We start from the raw sequence: 25120 nt of genomic DNA on the forward strand, positions 1-25120 counted from the left end.
AGAGAGATGGCTTAATGGGAGACCTGTGAGAAGCAAGCTGCAGTAGTCTAAGCGAGAGGTGATAATATGGATAAGCGTTTTGGCAGTGTGATCAGACAGGAAGGGGCACATTTTAGTGATGTTATACAGAAACAACAGGTTTTAGGAGAGTTATCAAAGATAACTCCAAGGTTATGCTAATGAGACATGGAAGATGAGATAGAGAATGGAAGAAGAGGAGAGGTGGGTTTAGAGGGAAAGATAAGAAGCTCAGTCTTGGCCATGTTTAATTTCAGACGGTGGTGAGATATCCAGGCAGGCTGAGACTGGTGTGGAGAGGTAGATCTGGGGATCATCAGCATAAAGCGGGCTATATAAGTAAATAATTAAATAAATAAAGGTGATACTGGACATCATGGGAGCAGATCAGAGAACCAAGGGAAGATGTATAGATGGAGAAAAGAAAAGGTTCCAATAGGTACACTAACTGATAGTGGGATAGAAATGGAGGAGGATCTGCCACAGCATACAGTAAAAGTGTGATAGAGATAAGAAGAAAACCAATAAAGAACAGAGCCCTGAAATCCAAGTGAGGGCAGCATATCAAGGAGTAGGTGGTCATGAACAGTATCAAAAGCAGCAGATAGATTGTGAAGGATTGGGATAGAATTACTGCATGTTTGACTTGTGATGTAACACATTCACTGTTCAATTTTTTCCCAACCAATAGAAAATGGAAATAATTATACAAAAGGGATCAAGATGGCCTGTCTGCCTGGAGCAACAACTCCAAAAATTTAACAGAATGGGATGAAAGTTAGCATGAAGGAAAAACCAGTAAAAAGATATGGCGAGTTCACAAATGGGCCAAATCGGACTGGGGGTTCTAGAGACATAAGTGTGTCCCTCCCAAAACAAAACAACCCAGTGCATTTCTATAGGAGGAGTTCCAGCTTCTGCAACAGAGCATAATTAACAAGATGGGATGAAACTTGCCATGTGTTTAACAAATAAAAGACAGTGAAAAGACAAGGCAAGTTCAAAATTGGGCAAAAATTCAATTGAGGTTCCAAAGAAATGAGCCCACCAAAATATGGCTCAATACATTTCTATGGGAAAAGAAGTTCCAGCTTCTGTAGCATAGAAACAGAGTAAAGTGTTGCAGTTAGAAAGCAGGGTAAGGCAGTTTTGTGTGCTGTAGAAGTAAATTTTCTGCATGTGGTATGAGGCAGAAGGTAAATGAACTCCCTCCAAAATAAATGCCACAATACATTTCAGTGGGAGAGAATGAAGAATGTATACACTGATTCACTGCAACAAAGTTAATTTAGTGATTTAGGTTAACTTCGCCATTCAAAAACTGTCTTTTCCTCTTATCTCCTCTCCTGATCACAAACACAAACACCAACACCCACCAAAATATACACACAAGCATTTACATGCACAGAGGTTGGAAAACATTCCATGAATCATGCTCCCCATGCTTTCCCCATTTGTTTGAATGTTATCTTCAGGTCATAAATGCAAGAAGCATGCTTATTTAAGTATTTTCTTTAAATATGGTGTCTTGGTGTCAGTAAGTGGACAGGATATTTTTAACTGAGTTTGAAATGTCAGTAAGATACGCTAATAATGCAACTGGTGTTTTGGGCTCCACCAATTTATTATGTTTGCATTACTTTTTGTTTTTCACTTTTATACTTTCACTGTGTTGTCATTTTGATGATTTTAAATTGCATTTTGTTAAATGTATTAATTTAATTCATTTACTGTGATTTATTAAACACCTTTACAAAGAGAGTCACTCAACACGCTTAACAACATGTATACTTTGAACTTAAATTGTGACAACTACAAAACAACAGTAAAATGTACAAATATAAGCATAAATACAATCAAGGAGGTTAACTTGGAATTAGGCAAATTAAGTCTTACTAATAAGAATAATATGATGTGGTGTCATAAACACACATATTAAAGCAGCACAGTAGAAAATTCATATAGCACAGATTCAAGCCCTAAGAACATAAGCATTGCCATACTGGGACAGACCGAAGGTCCATCAAGCCCAGTACCCTGTTTCCAACAGTAGTCAATCCAGGTCGCAAGTACCTGGCAAGATCTCAGAACAGCAAAACAGAATTTATGCTTCTTATCCTAGAATATGCAATAGACTTACCCAAGGTCTATTAATGGCTTATGGACTTTTCTTTTAGGAAAGTAAACAAACTTTTTAAAAGCCTGCTACACTAACTTTTACCACATTCCCTGGCAATGAATTCCAGAGTTTAATTACTCGTTGAATGAAGAAATATTTTCTCTCATTTTAAATTTACTACTTAGTAGCTTCCTTGCGTGCCCTCTAGTCCTAGTATTTTTGGAAAGAGTAAACAAGCGAATCACAGCTACCTGTTCCACTCCACTCAGTATTTTATAAACCTCTATCATTTCTCCCCTCAGCCTCTTCTCCAAGCTGAATAGCCCTAGCCGCTTTAGCCTTTCCTCATAGAGAAGTCGTCCCATCCCCCTTTATCATTTTCTTTGCCCTTCTCTGTACCTTTTCTATTTCCACTATGTCTTTTTTAAGATGTGGTGACCAGAACTGCACACAGTATTAGAAGTGCAGTCGCATGCATTGATACAAAGGCATTATAACATTCTCAGTTTTGTTTTCCATTCCTTTTCTAATAATTCCTAACATTCTATTTGCTTTCTTAGACGCTGCTGTACATTGAGCATTTTCCTGGATGGCGACTCCTAAAATGGAACCTTGCATCAAGTAACTATGGTTTGGATTCCTATTTCCCACATGCATCATTCTGCACTTTGCCCACATTAAAAGTAATCTGCCATTTGGATGCCCAGTCTCATAAGAACATCTTGCAAATTTTCACAATCCTCTTGCGATTTAACAACTTTGAATAACTTTGTGTCATCGGCAAATTTAATTACTTTCCTAGTTACTCCCATCTGTTAAAAAGAAGCGGTCCCAGCACAGAACCCTGGGGAACCCCACTACCTACCATTCTCCATTGAGAATACTGACCATTTAACCCTACTCTCTGATTTTAATCCACAATAAGACACTGCCTTCTATCCCATGACTTTCTAATTTCCTCAGGAGTCTTTCATGAGGTACTTTGTCAAATGTGTTTTGAAAATCCAGATATCGACAGACTCACCTCTATCTACATGATTATTCACCCCTTCAAAGAAATGTAGTAGACTGGTGAGGCAAGATTTCCTTTCATTAAATCCATATTGGCTTTGTCTCATTAATCCATACTTATGTACATGCTCTGTAATTTTGTTTTTTATAACAATCTCTACCATTTTGCTTGCACCGACGTCGGGCTCACTGGTCTATAATTTCCTGGATCATCTCTGGAAATCTTTAAAAAAAATCGGTGTTACATTGGCCACCCTCCAATTTTCCAGTTCTATGCTTGATTTTAAAGATAAATTACATATTACTAATAGCTCTGCAAGTTTATTTTTCAATTCTATCAGTTCTCTATGATATATATCATCTGATCCAGGCAATTTGCTACTCTTTAATTTGTCAAATTGCTCCATTACATCTTCCAGGTTTACAGAGATTTGTTTCAATTTCTCTGACTAGTCAGCATTTAATACCATTTTTAGTACTGGTATCTCTCCCACATCTTCCTCAGTGAAGACCAAAGCAAAGAATTCATTTAATCTCTCCGCTATGGCTATGTCTTCCCTAACTGCTCTTTTCATCCCTCAGTTATTTAGCGGACCAACTGATTCTTTGGCCAGCTTTTTGCTTCCAATATACCTAAACAAAAGTTACAATTCTGTGTTTTTGCTGCCAACACAATCTTTTTTTCAAAGTCCCTCTTTGCCTTCCTTATCAGCGCTTTGCATTTAACTTGCCATTCCTTATGTTATTTCCTATTACCTTCTGTTGGATCCTTCTTCCATTTTCTAAAGGATTTTCTTTTAGCACTAATAGCTTCCTCCACCTCACTTTTTAACCATGCTGTCATTTGCCCCTTCCTTCCTCGTTTTTTAATACATGGAATATGTCTGGTCTGAGCTTCCAGGATGGTATTTTTGAGCAGCATCCACACCTGATATAAAATTTTGACCTTTGCAGCTGCTCCTGTTTCTTTCCTTTTTTTTTTTTTTACCATTCTTTTCATTTTATCATAGTCTCCTTTTTGAAAGTTAAATGCTATCATACTACACACCAACTGTTAACCAAGCTCTTTGTTGTACAAAAACTGTAACCAATTTACTTCAGATTCTTGTAACCTAATTCCATATCATCATGCTGATCAATCCATAGACTGGTGGGTTGTGTCCATCTACCAGCAGGTGGAGATAGAGAGCAATCCTTTTGCCTCCCTATATATGGTCATGTGCTGCCGGAAACTCCTCAGTATGTTCTCTATCTCAGCAGGTGGTGGTCACACACAGCAGCAGCTCTGGCTAGGTCTCCAAGCCTAATTCTTAGGTTTTGTTGAGTACCTGGGGTTGAGGGCTCTTCTTGAGCAAGTGCAAACCTGGTGGTGCCAGGTCCCTCCTTTTCTCCCCCCTCCCGCTGGCTCCGTTTAAAAAAAAAAAAAAAAAATTTGAACATCCTTTAAGGGCGTTTATTTCAACGTTTATATCAGCGTTTATTGCAGCTGCTCACTGGGACACCAGTTCGTTACAGCTCGGAGCGAGAAGCAGGTAATTTTTACCTTTTGTAGCGGGCAGGGGGTTCCCCGATCAGTCTCCACGTGGCTTATAGCCCTCGGAGGGCGAGGGCGCAAAGAATCGCTCCCCGGACCGCGTGGGCGCTTCTAGCGGGGATGCGGGGGTTTCAAAGCCTGAATCGCATTTTTTGGGCGTCAGTTTGGAGTCTGGTCAGTGTCCCGGTTCTTCCTCCGGTGCGGCGGTTTTTCCCGCCATAAGCACCCATCCCCCGCTGCTCGCCCCCTCCATTTTGGCCGGCCACTCTGCTCGGACGGTTTCTTCTTGGGCCGCCCTCGAGGTGGGAGACGTTAATGCTATGGTTGCCCTCGATTCGGGCAACGGCAAGAAAGCGGCAAAAGTTAAGCGCCGTTCTACCCATGCGGCTCCTTCTCGGAGTTTCGCGCCGGACGCCATTTTGGATGCGCAGCATGTTTCTCCCCCGCTCTTGCGAGCGCCGGTTGAGGGTGCGTCTATGGCCGTGGCCCAGGCTGCAGAAGTGCACAGTTTGGGGGGTTTATCCCCTGAGTTCATTTTGCTGCTGCAACAGGCTTTTCTTATGCAAAACGCTGCCCCTGCTCCCCTGTCTGATAAAGGGGTTGAGGCCTCCGGAAGCAAACGCCCTCGGGTGGATTTCAAGGCCCTAGAGGGCTCGGTCTCCTCTGATGTAGATGAGGGCAGCGTATCTGAGTTCTCCCAACGGTCCTTTGGGGATTCCTTGGAGGAGACGGATTCCCGCTCGGATGGAGCGGATGACCCCTCTGCAGCGCGGATCTTTCGCTCAGAGGATTTGCCCAACCTGTTAGTGCAGGCCATGAGCATTTTGAAGATTTCCTCTCCAGAGGACGTCTCTCCCTCAGCCTCTGCTGGCTCTGCCATTATGCTGGGGACGAAGCGCCCGCCTAGAACCTTCCACGTGCATGAAGCCATGCACACCTTGATTTCAGCTCAATGGGATTTCCCAGAAGCGAGCCTTAAAGTGGCTAGGGCTATGTCCCGCCTCTATCCTCTGCCTGAAGGTGAACGGGAGGCCTTTCTTTGGCCTACCGTGGATTCTTTAATCACTGCGGTGACTAAGAAAACGGTGTTGCCGGTGGAAGGTGGCACGGCCCTAAAGGACACCCAAGGCAGAAGATTGGAGGCGGCTTTAAAGTCGTCCTTCGAGGCAGCTGCTTTAAGTTTGCAGGCCTCAGTTTGCGGCTCCTATGTGGCCAGGGTGTGCCTGACGATTGTGCAGCGGGCTTCCCCCTCGGATCCTTCCTTGAGGGCTGATTGGCCGGCCCTGGAATCGGGCTTGGCCTACTTGGCAGACTTGCTGTATGATGTCTTGAGAGCCTCGGCTAAAGGTATGGCTCAGACAGTCTCTGCACGGCGCTGGCTTTGGCTGAAGCATTGGTCTGCTGACCACGCCTCTAAGTCTCGCCTAGCTAAGTTGCCTTTTAAAGGCAAGCTGCTCTTTGGGGTCGAGCTGGACAAGATTGTGACCGATCTCGGCACGTCTAAGGGCAAGAGGTTACCGGAGGTCAGGGCTCGGGCCAGTGGTGCCCGCCCCAGTTCCTCCAAAGGATGGTTTCAGGAAGCCCGTCGGTATCGCCCGGGCAAGTCGGGCTCCTCTGCCCCCTCTTCCTTCAAAAGGAACTTCTCTCCCAAGCAGCATTCCTTTTGCAGAGACCGCCGTCCCGGAGGTGCGTCCTCTGGTCCTCCCCCAGAGTCTCGTACCCAATGACGGGGCCCTGGTCCATGGCTCAGAGCAGATTGGAGGACGCCTATCCTCGTTTCTGGGCGAGTGGACCAGGGTAACTTCAGACGCTTGGGTGCTGGAAGTCATCAGAGACGGCTACAAGCTAGAGTTCTGCCGACCCTTAAGAGACGGGTTTGTGCACTCTCCCTGCAAGTCTCCGGTCAAAGCTGTGGCAGTGCAGCAGACTTTGGACAATCTGATCCGCCTGGGTGCGGTCGTTCCGGTGCTAGAAGATCAGCTTGGCAAGGGACATTACTCCATTTACTTTGTGGTACCAAAGAAAGGAGGTTCTGTACGGCCTATCCTCGACCTCAAAGGGGTCAATCGGGCCTTGAAAGTTCGCCACTTCCGAATGGAGACTCTCCGCTCTGGCATCCTTGGACATCAAGGAAGCTTACTTGCATATTCTCATCTGGCCTCCTCATCAACGCTTTCTGTGTTTTGCAGTCCTGGGCCGACACTTCCAGTTCAGAGCCCTCCCGTTCGGGTTGGCTACTGCTCCGTGGACCTTCTCCAAAGTAATGGTGGTCATCGCGGCCTTCCTACGCAAGGAAGGAGTACAAGTCCATCCTTATCTGGACGACTGGTTGATCCGAGCCCCCTCTTACACAGAGTGCAGCAGAGCTTCAGACCGGGTGATTGCTCTTTTGAGCTCCCTGGGGTGGATCATCAACTGGGAGAAAAGCCAGATGCGCCCGACTCAGTCCCTGGAGTATCTGGGAGTTCGTTTCGACACCCAAGTGGGCAGAGTGTTCCTGCCAGACAATCGGATTGTCAAGCTTCAGGCTCAGGTGGACCAGTTCCTAGTAGCCTCTCCTCTTCGGGCTTGGGACTATGTGCAGCTGTTGGGCTCTATGATGGCCACGATGGAAGTAGTGCCCTGGGTCAGGGCCCATATGAGACCTCTACAGCACTCTCTGCTGCAGCGCTGGACTCGTGTCGGAAGATTATGCTGTGTGCCTTCCCTTGGATCCAGCGGTGCGCAAGGCGCTGAGCTGGTGGCTGAGGCCAGACAAGCTGTCCGCAGGAATGCCTCTTTTGACCCCGGAGTGGGTTGTCGTCACGACGGACGCCTCTTTGACGGGCTGGGGAGTCCACTGCTTGGGAAGGACAGCGCAGGGGCTCTGGTCTCCTGCAGAGGCAAAGTGGTCTATCAACCTCCTGGAACTCAGAGCCATTCGGTTGGCGCTTTTGGAGTTTCTCCCGGTACTGGCATTGAAGCCAGTACGGGTCCTGTCGGACAATGCCACGGTTGTGGCCTATGTCAATCGCCAGGGAGGTACCAAGAGCGCCCCTCTAGCCAGGGAGGCCATGATTCTATGCCAGTGAGCGGAAGCGAACCTGGAACAGCTGTCGGCGGCCCACATTGCCGGAGTCATGAATGTCAAGGCGGACTTTCTCAGTTGCCATACCTTGGATCCCGGAGAGTGGCAGCTATCTGCTCAGCCGTTCTTGGACATCACGAAGCGCTGGGGCCAGCCGAGCCTAGATCTGATGGCGTCATCGGCCAATTGCCAAGTGCCGCGCTTTTTCAGCAGAGGACGGGACCCTCGATCTCTGGGAGTAGATGCTCTTCTCCCAACAGTGGCCGACACAGGAGCTTCTCTATGTGTTCCCGCCCTGGCCCATGTTGGGTAGGGTGCTAGACCGGGTGGCAAAGCATCCGGGCCGGATAATCCTGGTGGGTCCGGACTGGCCCAGACGTCCCTGGTATGTGGACTTGATCAGGCTCTCAGTGGACGGCCCTCTGCGGCTGCCAGCGGAGCGGGACCTGTTGCATCAGGGTCCCGTGGTGATGGAGGATCCCTCCCCCTTTGGTCTTACGGCCTGGCTATTGAGCGGCAGCGTCTGAGGAAGAAGGGCTTCTCAGACAAGGTCATCGCCACTATGCTGAGAGCGAGGAAGTGCTCTACTTCTACTGCTTATGCCAGGGTTTGGCGTACCTTTGCATCGTGGTGTGAGGCAGGCTCTCTTTCTCCCTTCACTGCTCCACTTTCTTCAGTGTTGGCGTTCCTGCAAGAAGGTCTGGAGAAAGGCCTGTCGCTCAGTTCCCTTAAAGTCCAGGTAGCGGCTCTGGCTTGCTTCAGGGGTCGCCTGAAGGGTGCTTCCCTGGCTTCGCAGCCAGATGTGGTGCGCTTTCTCAAGGGAGTTAATCACCTACGCCCTCCTCTGCACTCGGTGGTGCCTGCATGGAATCTCAATCTAGTGCTAAGAGCCTTGCAGAAGCTGCCTTTTGAATCCTTGTCGAGGGCATCTCTGAAAGACCTGACGTTGAAAGCAGTCTTTTTGGTGGCTATCACTTCAGCCAGACGAGTTTCCGAGCTCCAGGCGCTATCATGTCGAGAGCCCTTCCTGCAGTTCACTGAGGCAGGAGTGTCTATTCGCACGGTGCCTTCCTTCCTGCCCAAGATTGTTTCTCGTTTCCATGTGAATCAGCAGCTCTGTCTACCCTCCTTTCGTAGGGAGGACTACCCAGAGGAGTACTCTGCTCTCAAATATCTAGATGTGAGACGAGTCATCATCAAATACTTGGAAGTGACCAATGATTTCCGGAAGTCGGATCATCTGTTTGTGCTGTTCGCAGGTCCTCAATAAGGGTCTGCAGGCATCCAAGCCTTTGGTGGCACGATGGGTCAAGGAAACCATTGCAGCGGCTTATGTGGCTGCGGGGAAGGTGCTGCCTATCCAGCTGAAGGCTCACTCCACTAGAGCTCAGGCGGCCTCGATGGCAGAGGCCGGGTCCGTCTCCTTGGAAGAGATTTGTAAGGCGGCAACTTGGGCATCGGCTCATACCTTCTCCAGTCATTACCGCTTGACTGTGGCGGCTCAGGCGGAGGCCCGGTTTGGAGCTTCAGTGTTGCGGTCAGGGATTTCTATGTCCCGCCCTAGGTGAGTACTGCTTCGGTACATCCCACCAGTCTATGGATTGATCAGCATGATGATATGGAAGGTAAAATTATGTATCATACCTGATAATTTTCTTTCCATTAATCATGGCTGATCAATCCATAGCCCCTCCCAGATATCGGTACTATTTATATTCTGGTTGCATTTCAGGTTCAAGTTTAGTCTTCAGTTCCTGTTCAGGAGATCTTCGTGTTCAAGTTTTTTCGATTAAATTCTTCTGGAGTTGAGACGATTTTGTGTTACAGTGAGCTGCTGCATTCCTCTCCGTTCCGTTTTACGGGGCTGGATTGAGACCTAAATTCTGCCGGCGCTCCCTCCCGCTTCGTGCGACAGTAGGGCAGCCTTATATCCCTCCCGCTTCGGCGGTGTTAGGGTCAGCCAGTTCCTCCTGCGGTCGCAGGATAAGCCAGATCCCCCCGCATCGGCGGGTGTGGTGTCCCTCCCCCGCTCCGCGGGGATGAGCTGGACGGATTCCCCTCCCCCACTTGTGTGGGGATGAGCTGGGTTGATTCCCCTCCCCTGTTTCGGCGGTGATGAGCTGGGCAGAGTGTCCCTTTGTGGGTGTAATTCTATAAGTGCTGAGTCCTGCGGATGGAGCTTTGATATCGACATACTGAGGAGTTTCCGGCAGCACATGACCACATATAGGGAGGCAAAAGGAATGCTCTCTATCTCCACCTGCTGGTAGATGGACACAACCCACCAGTCTATGGATTGATCAGCCATGATTAATGGAAAGAAAATTATCAGGTATGATACATAATTTTACCTTCAACACTATTAACCAAGTTCCTTGGTTTTACAAAAACTGTAACCTATTTTCTTCAGACTGCTGTAAGCCACAATGAGCCTACCTACAGGTGGGAAAATGTGGGATACAAATGCAGAAATACAATACAACATAATGGATTTCCTTACTCCAGAGCTTATATCAAATTTGATCATATTATGATCACTTATCAAGCGACCCCAGCACTATTACTTCCTGCACCAGATCATGCGCTCCACTAAGGGCTAGGTCTAGAATTTTTCCCCCTCTTGTTGGTTCCTGAACCAACTGCTCCATAAAGCAGTCGTTGATTTTATCAAGGAATTTTACCTCCCTAGCATGCACGGATGTTACATTTACCCAGTCAATATCAGGGTAATTGAAATCACCCATTATTATTGTGTTGACCAGTTTGTTAGCCACCCTAATTTCTGATAATATTTCCAACAGCAGTCTGTTCAGCCAGGTGGGTGTCTTAGAATTGAGGTTCATTCCTGCCATGGTATGCAAAAAACTAACCCACTTTGAAGAAATTGCCTCTCACAGAAATATAATGTCAGCACAAGTGATCCTCAATAATAGGTAGCATGATAGAACATTCATTAACCCAGATCTGACACTCATTATGTCACTACAATACAAATGAAATCACTTAATAGGCAACACGTGTGTCCTCGATCATGATCTGTTGCTTGTCTACTGTTATTACAGTTGGTTGTGGATTCATACATTTGGAACAAGATCTTTAATCTCTAAGGACAGGAAATATAGTTCTATACTAACTTATGGTACATCCATGTCTGATTATAGAACAAACATAGCTTTTATTAAAATCAGATAGCTGACATGGCCACGTTTTGCCTCCCAAAGGCTGCGTCAGGGGCTTAACTTTCCACTACAAGAATACACATAAAAACAAATACAAACAATATAAATAAAAAATAAAACTTTTCCAAATCATAACAATATATATTAAATTATTCATAAATTATTAATAAGTTGTAAAACCTTATATTAATACAAAAGTTAGTTAAAAAGGAAAACAAATACCTCCCATAAAATCTCCTATAAAAGACCTGCCTAAATATGCACTTTTGAAATACTTGTATGTGTAAAAAAGTAGGTATAAATCTCAATGTGAGAACTGTCCTACATCTCTCTATATAAAAAGCAACACCAATGTTCTATGAAACCTCCAGCCGGAAGTGTGAAGGGGGCGAGATATCCGGTTTCCCTATGAGTGTCTGCCCCGCCCTCTCTGTAACACAGTCAGTGAAGGAAAACAGCAGAGCACGAAATCAAATCGCTGGCTCTGTAACAGTGAAGGACTCAGAGGGGGGAGGGGAGAGAGGCCAGAGGGCAGAGACACACACACTCCCACATGCACACAGAAGAAAACATTGCTAGCCCCCGTTTCATTTGCATCAGAAACGGGGCTTTTTTACTAGTACATACAGTGGGGGAAATAAGTATTTGATCCCTTGCTGATTTTGTAAGTTTGCCCACTGACAAAGACATGAGCAGCCCATAATTGAAGGGTAGGTTATTGGTAACAGTGAGAGATAGCACATCACAAATTAAATCCGGAAAATCACATTGTGGAAAGTATATGAATTTATTTGCATTCTGCAGAGGGAAATAAGTATTTGATCCCCCACCAACCAGTAAGAGATCTGGCCCCTACAGACCAGGTAGATGCTCCAAATCAACTCGTTACCTGCATGACAGACAGCTGTCGGCAATGGTCACCTGTATGAAAGACACCTGTCCACAGACTCAATGAATCAGTCAGACTCTAACCTCTACAAAATGGCCAAGAGCAAGGAGCTGTCTAAGGATGTCAGGGACAAGATCATACACCTGCACAAGGCTGGAATGGGCTACAAAACCATCAGTAAGACGCTGGGCGAGAAGGAGACAACTGTTGGTGCCATAGTAAGAAAATGGAAGAAGTACAAAATGACTGTCAATCGACAAAGATCTGGGGCTCCACGCAAAATCTCACCTCGTGGGGTATCCTTGATCATGAGGAAGGTTAGAAATCAGCCTACAACTACAAGGGGGGAACTTGTCAATGATCTCAAGGCAGCTGGGACCACTGTCACCACGAAAACCATTGGTAACACATTACGACATAACGGATTGCAATCCTGCAGTGCCCGCAAGGTCCCCCTGCTCCGGAAGGCACATGTGACGGCCCGTCTGAAGTTTGCCAGTGAACACCTGGATGATGCCGAGAGTGATTGGGAGAAGGTGCTGTGGTCAGATGAGACAAAAATTGAGCTCTTTGGCATGAACTCAACTCGCCGTGTTTGGAGGAAGAGAAATGCTGTCTATGACCCAAAGAACACCGTCCCCACTGTCAAGCATGGAGGTGGAAATGTTATGTTTTGGGGGTGTTTCTCTGCTAAGGGCACAGGACTACTTCACCGCATCAATGGGAGAATGGATGGGGCCATGTACCGTACAATTCTGAGTGACAACCTCCTTCCCTCCGCCAGGGCCTTAAAAATGGGTCGTGGCTGGGTCTTCCAGCACGACAATGACCCAAAACATACAGCCAAGGCAACAAAGGAGTGGCTCAGGAAGAAGCACATTAGGGTCATGGAGTGGCCTAGCCAGTCACCAGACCTTAATCCCATTGAAAACTTATGGAGGGAGCTGAAGCTGCGAGTTGCCAAGCGACAGCCCAGAACTCTTAATGATTTAGAGATGATCTGCAAAGAGGAGTGGACCAAAATTCCTCCTGACATGTGTGCAAACCTCATCATCAACTACAGAAGACGTCTGACCGCTGTGCTTGCCAACAAGGGTTTTGCCACCAAGTATTAGGTCTTGTTTGCCAGAGGGATTAAATACTTATTTCCCTCTGCAGAATGCAAATAAATTCATATACTTTCCACAATGTGATTTTCCGGATTTAATTTGTGATGTGCTATCTCTCACTGTTACCAATAACCTACCCTTCAATTATGGGCTGCTCATGTCTTTGTCAGTGGGCAAACTTACAAAATCAGCAAGGGATCAAATACTTATTTCCCCCACTGTATATATTCCCTTTGTGAAATAGGGAATACACGTGAAGATTGTAGCCCTGCACACATGTCCAAACCATGTCCCTTTGCAATCTATACTTACTACAGATATACATGTATAAATACCAGCTTTCTAAAACTGGGTTTTGTATGTTTATGGGATATACATGGGTAAATGCTGGTATTTACAAGTGTATATGAGCAGGGCCTGTCTTTTTTGTGTATGGTGTACAGCGCTGCGTATGCCTTGTAGCGCTATAGAAATGATAAATAGTAGTAGTAGTAAATGGCAAATAGGGCTTCTAAAATAAGGGCCTATACATTTTAAATGACAATCCCTGACCCAAGTGTAAACCGAAACACGGCTATGTTGGGTTTTATGTTATCATATTCATGGAGAATGTATGTTTTACCTTATAATTTTCTTTTCTTTAGTCCCACCAGACTAGTCCAGTGCCTGTGGATTATGTCTGACAACCAGCAGATGGAGACAAAGTAAATGCTCGTGAGCTCAAGCCTATAAAGGCACTGTGCAGCCTGTGGTATTCAGTATTTCAAATGACCAAGCAATGGTAAACAGGAGATTCTGGATGCATCTGGCTTGCTTATTGTATATAAACTTGATCTGTATATGCAATGAAACTACTAGTACTTTTAGCGAACAAATGAACAGATAGAAGAACAGAACTCATGAACATGAAGAAATTGTGGAGAAACTTTTAAAATGTATGAAGAATGAAAGCCATAATGCAGACAGAATGGATGGGATGTTGGTCTAGCTAGACTAAAAGAAAGAAAATTATCAGGTAAGACAATGTCTTCTTCCTTAGAATTCATACCAGACCAGTCCACGACCTCTGGGATGTAGAAACGTAGTCCTTAAGGAGGATGAGACTGAAAGACCACTGCCTGAAGCACTCTGGCCCCAAATACAGCTGCCTGTCACGAGAACATATTTAATCTTTAGTGCTTACCGGAAGCATGCAATGTGGACCAGGTGGTTGCCCTGCAAATTTCTGAAGGAAGCACCACATGGGCCTCTGCCCAGAATGTGGACATCTTCCTTGTGGAGTGTGCCAGTGTCCCAGAAAGAGGCTACCTGCTAAGCAGCAGGTATGCAGATGCAATTGTCTCCTCCAGCCAACAAGCTATTGTAGATTTTTGAAGCTGCTTCCCCCTTTTTAATGCCTCCAAACAAGACAAGAAGCCTATAAGATCTCCTAAAATCATTAGTAAACTCCAGGTAGAACAGGAGAATGCAAGCAACACCCAACAGCCTCACGACCATAATCTTCTTTAATAAAGGAAAGAAGGAAGTAGTTCCTGATACACATGAAAGGAATAAACCACTTTTAGCAGAAAGGAAGGACCCATCCTGACAGAAACCCCTCATCCGTAATGTGGAGGAAGTGGTCCCTGCAGGACAGAGCCTGCAACTCAAATTCTGGGAGCTAAAGAAACAGCCTGAAGAAACACTGTTTTAAGGGTGAGATCTTTCAAGGAGGCTCTCTTCAAAGGTTCAAAAAGTGAATGACCTAAGCACCAAATTTAATTTCCACTCTGGAAACGAGTTGCAGATTGGAGGGCTTATATAAGACACCCTTTTGAGAAAACAAACCATGTCCAAATAAGCAAGGGATAAATACTGAATCTGAACTTGAAAACAAGACAAGACTGCAACTTACACATTCAAGAAGCCCACATACTAAACCTCTATGATGAATTTCTTGAAGATAGGAAAGGATATACACCACTGATATCGACAGAGGGGAAATCCTTGAGGAGCTACACCATGCCTCAAAGGTTCTCCAGAGTCTTGCACAAGTCATCAAGTGAAAGGTTTCCTAGCCTACAGCAGGGCAGAAGTCACCTATTCTAAGTAACCCTTAATGCTTCAACCGAGACCTTTGAAGAGCAAAGCTGTAAGATGAAAGGGTGCTGGATCTTCCATTAGCACTGGCCCTTGACACAAGAGTCCCCGTACTGGGGCAGGCACAACAGCTGAGCTATCTGAAGATGAAACAGGACCAAAAATGAAGGTCTCCTTGGCCAATCTGTGGTGACCGATGACCAAAGATTACCTGTCAAAGCTGGGATGCTATTGTCTGAATTACTCTGCCCGCCATGGGGAGAGGCAGGAAGACAAAGAAGCGCTTGCAACAGCCAGGTCTGAAGAAGTGCATCTAGACCCTTGGATTCTGGCTCCTTCCTTCACCTGACATATCGAGGGACCTTGGCAGTGATCTTGGTTGCCATCAGATCAATCAATGGCATGCCCCAGCGTCATGTTATTAGCTGAAAGAAATGGTTGTGCAGTTCCCATCCCCAGGTCAAGGGACTGCCTGCTGAGAAAATCCACTTGGGCTTTCTGGACTCTGGAAATATGGGCTGCGGAGAGGCAGAGAAGATGCTTCTCTGCCTAAATAAATAATAGTAACGCTTCCTGGGCCACTGATGCACGCTTGGTGCTGCCCTGCCTGTTTACATATGCTACCTCCATTTGCACTGTCTAAAATATTTTCACCGCTTTGTCCCACAGAGCCACCAGAAAGGACTGCAGGACTAAATGAACTACCCTGAGCTCTAGATGTTTCTCTAAAAGTCCAAAGGCCTTGTGCTACCTGAATATTGCAGTGAGCTCCCCAACCAGAAAGACTGGCATCTGTTGTCAGCATCATCCAATCCAGAACAAGCAAACTTACCCCGACAAAGGTTGGAGTCTCAAAGCCACAAATTTAGATTGGCCATCACCTGAATCATCCATGTCAGGTGAATGTTAAAATCTTGTCACTGTCGACCAACACAATTAAGGAGCAGAATGTAAAAGCCTCATGTGCGCCTGTGCCCAGGGAACTAGATCTATTGTTGTCACCATCAGTCCAAGGACTTGCATGTAGTCTCATGTTCAAGGAGATGCAGTGGTGAGAAACATTGTCACTTGATACTGAAGCTTGACGCAGCTGTGATGAAGTAAAAATACCTTGTACTGGGACGGGAAGTGAAGTCACCCACCAGTATAGACAATCGAGTCTGAGCTTTTGCCCTTCACAGTGTTTTACAGTGCAGTGCAGTTCAGAAGAGATGTTGGATACAGCATATTGAGAAAATAAAGAGACTGTAAAATCCAAGATAATACAGTATATTAGTGTGGGCAACATTCATTTTGCTTTGTTCAGCTCATTCTGTATCTATGGAAGTTATTTTGTCATTTATAGACATTGAAAATGTGAAAGTGGAGTTTTTTAATGACATGATTTAAAACAGCCTCCTATGATTCTGAAGGCATCAGCCTTACAAATAGGAGTGACTCCGATATTCACTGAAGTCTTTTTTATCCACTTTATATACATTATTAGAGATATACATCTTTTTAACAAATTAAATGACATCCCTAGAGATACAGAATATGTTCTAAGGTAGAAATTGAATTGAATATAGATATATGATACTGAGTTCTACAGATTCCTGTTAATATAAGGTAATTGAAATCACCCATTATTACTGTGTTACCTAGTTTGCTATCTCCCTAATTTCTAATTACATCTGTCTGTTCATCCTGGCCAGGTGGATGGTAGTACACTTCTAACACTATCCTTTTTCCCCTTTACACATGGAATTTCAATCCATATGAAGGCAAGATGCATCTTATGCCTTGCAGAATTTTCAGTCTATTCAAGGTCCTCCTTAACATACAATGTTACCCTCCAAAAATTCGACCCACCCTATCAGTATGATATAATTTGTACCCTGGTATGACACTGTCCCGCTTGTTAGCCTCCTTCCACCAGGTCTCAGAGATGCCAATTATATCTAATTTTTCATTTAGTGCAATATATTCTAACTTTCCCATCTTATTTCTTAGGCTTCTGGTATTTGCATATAAACACTTCAAACTATGTTTGTTGTTCCTATTTACATCTTGCTTAGCAGTTGACAGTGATAATTTGCAATCTTGCAAATCTGTCTGCTTTTTATTAAAAGACACCTGGTCTCCTATGGTCTCTATTGCAACCTTGCTATCAGGATACCCTATCTTCCCTGTTTTGGCGATATCTTTTTCCGTACGACTATCGGCCGGTGTTCCCCCAGTCTATAGTTTAAAAGCTGTTGTCTCCTTTTTAAATGCCGAAGCCAGCAGCCTGGTCCCACCCTGGTTAAGGTGGAGCCCATTATTCCTGAATAGGCCCCTTCCATTCCCCAGATTGTTGCCCAGTTCCTTAGAAATCTAAAACTCTCCTCCCTGCACCATCTCCTCATCCATGCACCAAGATTCTCAAAGCTGTGCCTCTCTTTTGGAACCTGCACGTGGAACGGGGAGCACTTCTGAAAACACTATCCTAGAGGTTCTGGATTTGAGTTTTGTAGCCTAGATTTGGCTTCCAGAACCTCCCTCCCACATTTTACTATGTCATCGGTACCCACATGTACCAAGACAACCGGCTCCTCCCCAGCACTATCTAAAATTCTATCTAGGTGACGCATGAAGTCCGCCAGCTTTGCACCTGGCAGGCAAGTAACCAGGAGAACCGCATATCCACTAACCACCCAGCTATCTACATGCCTAATAACTGAATCACCAACTACAACAGCCATCCTAACCCTTCCCTCCTGGGCAGAAGCTCCTGGAGACACATCCTTGGTGCGAGAGGATATGGCATCCCCTGGTAGACTGGTCCTGGCTACAGGATTACTTCCAACTTCACCTGGGAGATGCTCTCCTTTTAGGAGAGCAATCTCCTACAAGGCAGCAGCAGCATAAGGTCTGCCAGCCTAGTGGTGGGACTTCTCTACAATGTCCCTGTAGGCCTCCTCTATGCACCTCTTTGTCTCCATCAGCTCCTCCAAGTCTGCTGGAAACTATACCTGCATCAGATCACTGAATGTGGTTGAAGGGAGGGGGGGGGGGGGGGAGATCTCACACACCTTTCAGATTCTCTCAGCTCTGACCAAATCTTCTCTCCTTTAAGAATTTTCTTCCCCCCCCCCCCCCCCCCCCCCCAGAACACCACCACTACATAATCTGGACCTCCTGCTCAACTGAAACCTGGACCTTCGACCAGTTCAGGAAATGTTATAGACCCGATCCAGAGCTGCACACTCTGCCTACCACCATCTGCAGAAGAAAGAGAAATACTGAACAACACAGGCAGCACAATGCCCTTATAGGGCAGAACTCACAAGATTTTAGTATCTGTCACCATCTGCTGGTTGGCAACAGTCCACAGATGCCAAGAAAACATTAACAAAAAAAATAGTTTTTATAAAACATTTGGGGGGGGGGGGTTGTTTTTCTTGAGCACATACATATTCTCTTGTACACACAAATGCCATAAGAAATGGCTTAACTCTGCAAATGCTAAACTTCAAAAGCACATACTACATGCATGGCAATGGTGCTCATTTTTAAAAAAGAAAAATGGCTCAAAAGCGGCAGATGAAAAGTTTTTCTTGCAAAAACATCTAAGTCACGATTTTCAAAACTTAGAATTGGGATGCTTTACTCCACAGTTCATCTAAATCGCAAGTGGTCATAATGGAGGCATGTTTACGGCAGGACTTGGGAAGACAAAGTCTGGATTTCTTCAGCGACAGTGGAACAGAAAAAAAGATCTAGGGCAAAAAAAGTAGCATGTTTTATTTAGACCTGTTTCAGACATGACTAAGAGGCTTATTTTCAAAGCACTTAGCCTCCCAAAGTTCCATAGAAACCTATGGAACTTAGCCTCCCAAAGTGCTTTGAAAATATGCCTCTTTGTCACAAAAGGTGCCATGACCAGCTGACAATGGAGAGATTAAGGCATGACCACCCCCCCCAAGCCCCTTAATCCCCCCAGTGGTTACTGACCCCATCCTACCCCCAAAGATACGACAGTAGACACCAGGCTCTTTGATAGCTCCAGATATTATGACAATTCCTATGAAAGCATCAAGTGGATGGAGAAGCCTAGTGGTCAGGGCAGTGGACAGTGAACACAGGACCCAGGTTCAATTCCCACTTGAACTCATTTCATGTTACCCATCCTGAAACATAATGGCATTTTGTTGGCAGGAGTTCTGCCTGCCTGTATAGTTTCCCTGTGCTCTGCACCTTTTGTGACGCCCTCATTGTTCAAAGACCTGTTAGTCTTTATAGCAAGATTGTATCTTTACCTTGACTGATACATTTGAAGACTGTCTCTGCACAAGACCCCTGATACAAGTGGTTTTGTCAAACAATGACCGTGCGGGGTCTGTTTAATAATGTAGTGATATGACGCTTAACCCCCCACCCCCACCCCACCCCCCGTTCTTGAAGGCTCCTTCTGATTGTTTTCCTTTCTTGCTCTATTTGGTGTGTGCTTTGGATTCCTTCTCCTGCATTCCGTCCTGAAACAGACATACCTCCTGTATTTAAATGTATATGTGGCCTGCAAGCCTGAGCGCTATTATAGAGGTGGACCTTTAGGCATAATGGTAAAGACAAAATGGTAGAGACTATTATAAAGAACAAAATTATAGAGCTTATACATAAGCATGGATTAATGAGACAAAGCCAACATGGATTTAGTGAAGGGAAATCTTGCCTCCAATCTACTACATTTCTTTGAAGGGGTGAACAAATGTGGATAAAGATGAGATGATTATATTGTGTATCTGGATTTTCAAACGTCATCTGACAAAGTACCTCATAAAAGACTCCAGAGGAAATCAGAGAGTCATGGGATAGGAGGCAATGTCCTATTGTGGATTAAAAATTGGTTAAAGACAGAAAACAGGTTTAAACAGTCAATATTCTCAATGGACAAGGGTAGAAAGTGGGGTTCCACAGAGGTCTGTGCTGGAACCGCTGCTTTTTACATATTTATAAATGATCTACAGATGGGAATAACTAGTGAGGTAATTAAATTTGCAGATGACACAAAGTTATTCAAAGTTTTAAATCGCAAGAGGATTGAAAATTGCAAGAGGACCGTATGAGACTGGGAGGCTGGGCATCCAAATGGCAGATGACATTTAATGTGAGCAAGTGCAAAGTGATGCATTTGGGAAAGAGGAACCCAAACTATACTTACGTGATGTAAGGTTCCACATTAGGACTAAACAACCAGGAAAAGGATCTAGGTGTCATCATTGATGATACTTTGAAACCCTCTGCTCAGTGTGCAGCGGCAGCTAAGAAAGCAAACAGAATGTTAGGCATTATTAGGAAAGGAAAACAAAAATAAGAATGTTATAATGCTTTTGTATCACTCCATGATGCGACCGCACCTCGAATACTGTGTGTCATTCTAGTCACCGTAACTCAAAAAAGATATAGTGGAATTAGAAAAGGTACAGAAAAGGACGATCAAAATGATAAAGGGGATGGAACAACATCCCTATGAGGAAAAGTGGCTAGGGCTCCTCAGCTTGGAGAAGACATAGCTAAGGGGAGATATGACTGGTTCAGATGGAACTCCGACACCACCTTTGGCAGGAACTTAGGGTGTGTGCGGAGGACTACTCTGTTATGATGAAATTTGATGAAAGGTGAATGCACTACTAGGGCTTGCAGCTCACTAACTCTACGAGCTGAAGTAACAGCCACCAAGAAAACGACCTTCCAGGTCAAGTACTTCAGATGGCAGGAATTCAGTGGCTCAAAAGGAGCTTTCATCAGCTGGGTAAGAACGACGTTGAGATCCCATGACACTGGTGGAGGTTTGACAGGGGGCTTTGACAAAAGCAAACCTCTCATGAAAAGAACAACTAAAGGCTGTTCAGAGATAGGATTACCCTCTATACGCTAATGATAAGCACTAATTGCATTAAGGTGAATTCTTACGGAGTTGGTCTTGAGTCCAGACTCTGATAAGCTTAGAAGGTATTCAATCAGGGTCCGTGTAGGACACGAAAAAGGGTCTAGGGCCTTGCTGTCACACCAGATGGCAAACCTCCTCCATTTGAAAGAATCACTTTTTCGTGGAATCTTTCCTGGAAGTAAGCAAGACTCGGGAGACACTGTCTGAAAGACCTAAAGAGGCAATTTCTAAGCTCCCAACATCCAGGCAGTGGGAGCCAGAGACTGGACATTGGGATGTAGAAGCAACCCCACGTTCTCAGTGATAAGGGTCGGAAAACACTCCAACCTCCACGGTTCTTCGGAGGACAACTCAAGAAGAAGAGGGAACCAGATCTGACGAGGCCAAAAAGGAGCAATCAGGATCATTTTTCCCCGGTCTTGCTTGAGTTTCAGCAAAGTCTTCCCTACTAGAGGTATGGGAGGATACACATACAGAAGGCCTGTCCCCCCAATGTAGGAGAAAGGCATCTGACACTAGTCTGTCGCGGGCCTGAAGTCTGGAACAGAATTGAAAGACTTTATGATTGATCTGAGTGGCAAAGAGATCCACCGATGAGGTGCCCCATGCTCTGAAGATCTTGAGGACAACACTCATGTTTTGCGACCACTCGTGCAGTTGCATGATCCTGCCAGACTGTTGTTTATGCCTGCCAGATATGTGGCTTGGAGAAACATGCCGTGACGGCACACCCAAAGCCACATCCGGACGGCTTCCTGACACAGAGGGCAAGATCCGGTGCCCCCCTGCTTGTTGGTGTAATACATACCAACCTGATTGTCTGTCTGAATCAGAATGATTTGGTTGGACAGCCGATCTCTGAAAGCCTTGAGCGCGTTCCAGATCGCTCGTAATTCCAGGAGGTTGATCTGAAGACCCTTTTCCGGAAAAGACCAACTCCTTGAGTGTGAAGTCCATCTACATGAGCTCCCCACCCTAGAAGGGATGCATCCGTCGTCAACAATTTTTGTGGTTGAGGAATTTAGAAAGGACGTGAACTGCAAAAGTCGGTGGATAGATGGATTACATACTACTACTACTATTTAACATTTCTAAAGCGCTACCAGGGTTGCGAAGCTGTACAATTAACAACAAAGGACAGTCCCTGCTCAAAGGAGCTTATATCTAAAAGACAAAAAGGGCAGTCAATCAAGATTGAGGCAGTCTAGATTTCCTGGACATTGAAGAGGTGGGCTTTGAGCAAGGATTTGAAGATGGGTAGAGAGGGGGCTTGGTGTATGGGCTCAGGGAGTTTATTCCAAGCTTAGGGTGAGGCGAGGCAGAAAGGGCAGAGTCTGGAGTTAGCATCCTCTAGATCCCCTGTGGCCTGACACCACTGAGAAGCTAGGGTCCATTGAGCTGATCTCATACAGTGGGGGAAATAAGTATTTGATCCCTTGCTGATTTTGTAAGTTTGCCCACTGACAAAGACATGAGCAGCCCATAATTGAAGGGTAGGTTATTGGTAACAGTGAGAGATAGCACATCACAAATTAAATCCGGAAAATCACATTGTGGAAAGTATATGAATTTATTTGCATTCTGCAGAGGGAAATAAGTATTTGATCCCCCACCAACCAGTAAGAGATCTGGCCCCTACAGACCAGGTAGATGCTCCAAATCAACTCGTTACCTGCATGACAGACAGCTGTCGGCAATGGTCACCTGTATGAAAGACACCTGTCCACAGACTCAGTGAATCAGTCAGACTCTAACCTCTACAAAATGGCCAAGAGCAAGGAGCTGTCTAAGGATGTCAGGGACAAGATCATACACCTGCACAAGGCTGGAATGGGCTACAAAACCATCAGTAAGACGCTGGGCGAGAAGGAGACAACTGTTGGTGCCATAGTAAGAAAATGGAAGAAGTACAAAATGACTGTCAATCGACAAAGATCTGGGGCTCCACGCAAAATCTCACCTCGTGGGGTATCCTTGATCATGAGGAAGGTTAGAAATCAGCCTACAACTACAAGGGGGGAACTTGTCAATGATCTCAAGGCAGCTGGGACCACTGTCACCACGAAAACCATTGGTAACACATTACGACATAACGGATTGCAATCCTGCAGTGCCCGCAAGGTCCCCCTGCTCCGGAAGGCACATGTGACGGCCCGTCTGAAGTTTGCCAGTGAACACATGGATGATGCCGAGAGTGATTGGGAGAAGGTGCTGTGGTCAGATGAGACAAAATTGAGCTCTTTGGCATGAACTCAACTCGCCGTGTTTGGAGGAAGAGAAATGCTGCCTATGACCCAAAGAACACCGTCCCCACTGTCAAGCATGGAGGTGGAAATGTTATGTTTTGGGGGTGTTTCTCTGCTAAGGGCACAGGACTACTTCACCGCATCAATGGGAGAATGGATGGGGCCATGTACCGTACAATTCTGAGTGACAACCTCCTTCCCTCCGCCAGGGCCTTAAAAATGGGTCGTGGCTGGGTCTTCCAGCACGACAATGACCCAAAACATACAGCCAAGGCAACAAAGGAGTGGCTCAGGAAGAAGCACATTAGGGTCATGGAGTGGCCTAGCCAGTCACCAGACCTTAATCCCATTGAAAACTTATGGAGGGAGCTGAAGCTGCGAGTTGCCAAGCGACAGCCCAGAACTCTTAATGATTTAGAGATGATCTGCAAAGAGGAGTGGACCAAAATTCCTCCTGACATGTGTGCAAACCTCATCATCAACTACAGAAGACGTCTGACCGCTGTGCTTGCCAACAAGGGTTTTGCCACCAAGTATTAGGTCTTGTTTGCCAGAGGGATCAAATACTTATTTCCCTCTGCAGAATGCAAATAAATTCATATACTTTCCACAATGTGATTTTCCGGATTTAATTTGTGATGTGCTATCTCTCACTGTTACCAATAACCTACCCTTCAATTATGGGCTGCTCATGTCTTTGTCAGTGGGCAAACTTACAAAATCAGCAAGGGATCAAATACTTATTTCCCCCACTGTATGTAGACATGCCATGGGAGTTACATGAACTGTGGAGGCCATGTGTCCTAAGAGTCTCAACATCTGCTGAGCTGTGATCTGTTGAGACGCTCGAGCCATGGACACAAGGGCCAGGAGATGTCTGCCCTTGCCTGGGGATGATAAGCTCGAGACGTCCGGGTGTCCAACAGAGCTCCAATGAACTCCAATTTTTGAACCAGGACTAGATGGGACTTGGGATAATTGATCACGAACCCCAGTAGCTCTAGTACTCAAATAGTCATCCGCATGGGCTGTAGAGTGCCTGCCTCCAAGGTGCTCTTCACCAGCCAATCGTTGAGATAAGGGAACACATGCACTCCCAGTCTATGTAGCAATGCTGCAACAACTGCCAGGCACTTTGTGAAAACCCTGGGTGCAGTTGCAAGACCAAAGGGCAGTACACAGTACTGAAAGTGCCCAGTTCCCAACTGAAATCGAAGACACTTCCTGTGAGCTGGGAGTATCAAGATGCGAGTATAGGCATCCTTTAAGTCCAGAGAGCATAGCCAATCGTTTTCCTGAATCATGGGAAGAAGGGTGCCCAGGGAAATCATCCTGAACTTTTCTCGGACTAGAAATTTGTTCAGGGCCCTTAGGTCTAGGATGGGATGCATCCCCCCTGTTTTCTTTTGCACAAGGAAGTACCAGGAATAGAATCCCAGCCCTTCTTCCCCTGGTGGAACGGGTTCGACCACTTGAGCCTGTAGAAGGGCGGAGAGTTCCTCTGCAAGTACCTGCTTGTTCTGGGAGCTGTAAGAATGAGCTACTGGTGGACAATTTGGAGGTTTGGATTCTAGATTAAGGGTGTATCCTGACCGGACTATTTGAAGAACTCACTGATCGGAGATTATGAGAGGCCACCTTTGGTGAAAAAATATCAACCTCCCTCCGACCTGCATGTGGTTCAGCACGGACACTTTTCTTGAGGTTATGCTGCACTGGAGCCAGTCAAAAGCCCGTCCCTTCCTTTTACTGGGGAGCCGGAGGGGCCTTAGGTGCACGCCGTTGACGGGAATGAGCGCACTGGGACTGAGCCTGAGTAGGCTGCCGAGAAGCAGGAGTGTACCTACGCCTATTACAGGAATAGGGAGCCACCCCTCTTCTCTCCAAAAAACCTCCTAGATGAGGAGGTGGTAGAAGACGCCCAGTGGGAGAGAGAATCCATAGCATCATGGTGCTTC

At 45.7% G+C, this 25120-nt stretch overlaps 1 protein-coding gene across 2 annotated transcripts in view; it reads right to left on the reverse strand.

Moving 5' to 3' along the window:
* GOPC (golgi associated PDZ and coiled-coil motif containing) overlaps window positions 1–25120 on the reverse strand; it is a 147639-nt gene that overhangs the window by 60410 nt on the left and 62109 nt on the right. The window lies entirely within an intron of this gene.

The sequence above is a fragment of the Microcaecilia unicolor genome, chromosome 3 (assembly GCF_901765095.1).
Source record: "Microcaecilia unicolor chromosome 3, aMicUni1.1, whole genome shotgun sequence".
In the NCBI taxonomy this organism is placed as follows: Eukaryota; Metazoa; Chordata; class Amphibia; order Gymnophiona; family Siphonopidae; genus Microcaecilia; species Microcaecilia unicolor.